Genomic DNA, 5,274 nt, shown 5'->3' on the forward strand with positions numbered 1-5,274 from the left:
AAACTACAAAGAAGAGTTAGAAAGTATTTATCGCTTTGAAGTGGCTTTGCTCTTCTTTGTCAAGGATGCTTCACTCTTCAAGGGAGGATGGAGCTCTTGATGCTTCTTTGAATCTGCTCAATCCCTTTCTTTGATTCTTGAATGAAGCACTTGGATGAAGCTTGCCTTGCTAGGGTTCTCTCTTGAATGCACTTAATGTATTTTCCTAAAAGCTTGCTTCCTCTAATGAATACTCCCTCTTAAATACTTCTCCAACCTCCAAATAGTCCTTTCTGACCGTTGGATTGAAGAAACTAGCTGTTTATAGCCGTTGGAAGTCCAAAAAGCATTTCTGCACAACTAGCCGTTATGTTCAGCCCGTGTTTGGGTCGGCTCAACCTGTCCTTGGGTCGACCCAACCTTCACTTGGGTCGACTCAAACATTCCTTGGGTCGACCCTCTCAGAAAACACAGAAACTTGAAATTCAGCCTTCCTTCCCTTGGGTCGACCCAACCTTTCTTTGGGTCGACTCAACCTTGGGTTAGCTCAAACTTTTCTTGGGTCGACTCAACCTTGGGTCAGCTCAAACTTTTCTTGGGTCGACCCAACTTTCAGAAAATTCAGAATCTTGAATTTCAGCCTTTCTTCATTTGGGTCGACTCAACCTTTCTTTGGGTCGACTCAAGGCTTACTTGGGTCGACTCAACTTCTTCTTGGGTCGACCCTCTCAGTAAATCCAGAGAACCATTTTCTGAGTTGTTTGAGGATCTTGATGTTTGGGTCGACTCATGTTTTTCTTGGGTCGACCCAACTCACTGTTCATCTGTGCCATTTTTGCAGAAGTGTGCCAAATGATTTCTTGATGTGCCGGGGTCGACCTAATCATCCTTTGGGTCGACTCAATCCACACTTTGCTGCATCTCAAGGTTAGATTCATTCAAATAAACAAAGACATGTCTCTATATCAATTCATACAAATATACTGAGAGTAATGAACTTATAAATGAAGTATCAATTTAACTTATAGCATACTCTAGATAATTGCTTGTTAATCATCAAAATAACACTATCATCCTCACTAGTCGTGATCATGGATTGAATTTGAAAATCATAACTTTTGTGCACTAAGAACACCACAACAAAATGGTGTTGTAGAGAGAACGAATAGAACTCTTACTGAAATGGCTAGGACTATGTTATGTGAAAGTAATTACCTAAGTATCTTTGGGCTGAAGCTATAAACACAGTCTGTCATGTTCTTAACAGAGTTACTATTAGGTCAATTCTAAAGAAAACTCCTTATGAGCTTTTGAAAAATAAGAACCAAATCTTTCATACTTTCATGTTTTTGGTTGTATTGTTTTGTTCTAAATAATGGCAAAGACAACTTGGGAAAGTTTGATTCTAAATCAGATGAATTTATTTTTCTTGGATATTCTTCATTAATCAAAGCATATAGAATATTCAACAAGAGAACTCTAGTCGTAGAAGAATCAATACATGTTATTTTGATGAATCTAATGAACCCTTCTTCAAGAAAGAATGTAGATCTCGATGATGATGCAGAAGAACTCAACAAGCAAATCAAAGAGTTAACCCTAAAAGATGTTTCTGCATCTGAAAATTCAGAACATGATGAAAATCAAGGAGAATAAGATCAAATGCTTAACGATAAACTAGTCTACCAAATAATGGAGGTATGCACATAGTCATCCTAGAGACTTAATAATTAGTGATCTTTCATAAGGCATTAGGACTAGATCTTCTATTAGAGATGTTTGTAATCACCTTGTATTTGTTTCTCAAATAGAACCAAAATCTTTTGAAGAAGCTGAAAAAGATACAATTGGTTAATGGTTATGCAAAAAGAACTAAATCAATTTGAAAGAAATAATGTTTGAAATTTGGTTAGAAGGCCTAAAAATATTTCTGTAATTGGGACAAATGGGTTTTCAGAAATAAATTAAATGAAGATGGAATTGTAATTAGAAATAAGGCTAGATTAGTTGCTAAAGGATATAATCAAGAAGAAGAAATTGATTTTGATGAAACTTTTGCACCAGTAGCTAGACTTGAAGCTATTAGGCTATTACTTACATTTGCATGCTTTATGGACTTTAAATTATTTTAGATGGATATCAAAAGTGCATTTCTAATGGTTTCATAACTGAAGAAGTTTATGTAGAACAGCCATCCGGATTTGAAAATCATAACTTCCAGATCGTGTCCTTAATTGAACAAAGCACTTTATGGCTTGAAGCAAGCTTCTAGAGCTTGGTATGGTAGACTAAGCAACTTTTTAATAAAGAGTATTTTTCAAGAGAAAATGTTGATAAACTCTATTTGTTAAAAAGAAAAATGCTGACATTCTAATTGTTAAATATATGTTGATGATTTATATTTGGTGCTACTAATGAAAGTTGATGTGAAGAATTTGCTAAGCTCATGCAAAGTGAGTTCGAGATGAGTTTGATGGGTGAATTCAACTTCTTCTTGGACTCCAAATTAGGCAAACAAGAGATGAATTTTCATCTGCCGAAGCAAGTACACAAAGAAAATCTTAAAGAAGTTTAGTATGGAAGATTCAAATCAATAGGTACTCCTATGAGCCTCTTGCTAAATTAGAAAAGATGAGCATGGTAAATCTCTTGATTCAAAGCTGTATAGAGGAATGATTGGATCTTTACTTTATCTTACAGCAAGTAGACCAGATATAATGCATAGTGTTTGTATGTGCGCAAGATAACAAGTAAATCCTAAAGAATCATACTTAATTATTATTAAAAGGATATTAGATACTTAAAATGAACACAACACTTAGGCTTATGGTATTCTAAGACATTTACAATTGACTTAATTGGATATTCAGATGCTGATTTTGCTGGTTGTAGATTAGATAGAAAAAGTATAAGTGGAACTTGTCAATATTTTGGAACGAACTTAATTTCTCGGTATAGCAAGAAACAAAATTCCATAAATTATCTACAGTTAAGGCTGAATATATTGCTGCAGGAAGTTGCTATGCTCAAATTCTGTGGATTAAGCAATAACTTGAGAACTATGACATAAAACAAAATAAAATTTTTATAAGGTGTGACAACACTAGTGCCATAAATCCGACTAAAATCCCATACAACAGTCAAGATCTAAACATATAGAAATCATACATCATTTCATAAGAGATCATGCTCAAAATGGAGATATAAAATAAATTTATAAATACTGATAAACAAATTGCAGATATTTTCAATAAACCCTTAATGAAGAAGTATTTTGTAAATTTAGAGGTGAATTATGCATTTGTGATCCATTTTGATGACTAATTATGAATGATAAATTGTGTATTTTGATTGACTATTATTGGTTGAATTTTAGTTGATTTGATCCGTGGTTTACCATTGAGTTTTAAATCTTATCCAAAATGATTTTGTCTCTTGAACAGTCTGAGGAGACGACTCATGTAATGAGGAGTCGACTCATGTAGTAAGGGACGACTCTTAAGTTAAAAGAGTCGACCCCTAACTTACAGGAGACGACTCTTAAGTTAAAAGAGTTGACTCCTAGTCTATAGGAGATGACTCATGAGTTGAATAGTCGACTAAAGTGGAAACTATTTGAAATGGATTCTAAAAGGCTTTTTCTCTCTCTCTCTCTGAAACGTTGAACTTGAAACATTTCATACCCCTTAGAGCATCTTTTTATCTTCAAACTCTTCTTTAAACAAAACCTCCAAAATCCTAAAAAACCTTTCCGAGGTTCTGATTGATCTTCCAATGGTAAGAAGAAAGCAAGTTACAACCAAACCAAAGAGAAAGAACACCGTTCCACTAGAGCAAAATCTAAAGGATATGGATTGGGAATACTTATGCTCACTGAATATGCAACCTACCCAGACCTGGTATGAGAGTTCTACAATAATGCCAGATATGGACAAGGACAAATCTCGTCCAAGGTAAAAGATGTCTCCATTTTGATTAGTGAAGAGATTCTTAGAGATACCCTTCGGATTCCAAATGATGGAGAAAATAGAGATCACCTAGAGAATATGAATGAAAGGATAAGTACCATTCTGAATAGAGAAGTCACAGGAGATTGGACTGAAATCAGTGCCAATCAACTGAATGCTAAGATGCGTTTGCTGCATCACATGATCAACAAAATGTTCTTCCCGAAGATAGGAAAATTTGATCATGTTTCAGAAAGGGATATACTGGTAATGCACCATATTATACAAGGACTCCCACTGAACCTACCCTGCTTGATGATCAAATATATAGAAGCTCAAGGACAGAGAAAAGGAGCTTCACTTCCTTATGGTATGGTCTTAACTTAAGTCTTCTGTTACTTCAATGTAAATCTAGAAGAAGAGACCAAGATGGAACTACTATCTTCTGATGTCTACAATGACAAATCATTGAAAAGAATGGGATTTGTCAAAACTGAGGGCAAATGGACTCATAAAGGAAAAGAAATTCAAGATGAAAGTGGTCAAGACACTCCAACACCACTTAAAGGCAAAAGAATCCCTACACAAGCACCTCCAATAGAGCCTACAGTCAGTCAACCTCCACCAATTCAAAGACCATCAGATCCTCCACTAAGACTTGAGAAGTGGCGGTTAAAATTTATTGAAGATAACATCATTAAAGCACTGTTCAATTCTGGAGTCTGCTGAAATTCAGTAATTGATCTCACTGACTTGACAAAAGAAGTAAAATCTGAACTCCAAGGATTGAGGCAACTGGCAGCTAATCAACAGAGGAGAATTACTAGAATTGAAAAATACTTGAAAGAACAAGAAATTCTGTTCAAGGCTCTATCCAAGAACTGAAGAAAGAACACACTCAGCTTACTGGCTCTATCTCTACACTAAACAACAAGATTGAGAAGCTGATGGAAGAGCAAAAGGAAGATCAGTCTGGACCTTCATCCTCAAAATCTTGAACCTAGACTGAACTTAGAATGAACCCCATATTTTCAAAACACAACTTTGTTTCATGTCTATTTGGCACACTTGTACACTGACTGATACCAATTGATACCATTTGTATCTTTTTGATTTATCAAGTGTACTTCATTTGTCAATTGCAATGAATACTTACCCATCTTGAAAATTTTGTTTTCTTGGACTATATGTTGCTCTGATACATATATTGAGTCTGATATCCTTTCTCCTTAACACAACTGTTAACTAATCCTTAATGTTTCAGCTCACAAGAAAGAGGAAAATTGAAATTATTTTTTTTTCTTCCTTTTGTTGATGACAAAAAGGGGGAGAAATGTGAAAAGAATTC

This window comes from Phoenix dactylifera, unplaced genomic scaffold (assembly GCF_009389715.1).
Source record: "Phoenix dactylifera cultivar Barhee BC4 unplaced genomic scaffold, palm_55x_up_171113_PBpolish2nd_filt_p 002022F, whole genome shotgun sequence".
Lineage (NCBI taxonomy): Eukaryota > Viridiplantae > Streptophyta > Magnoliopsida > Arecales > Arecaceae > Phoenix > Phoenix dactylifera.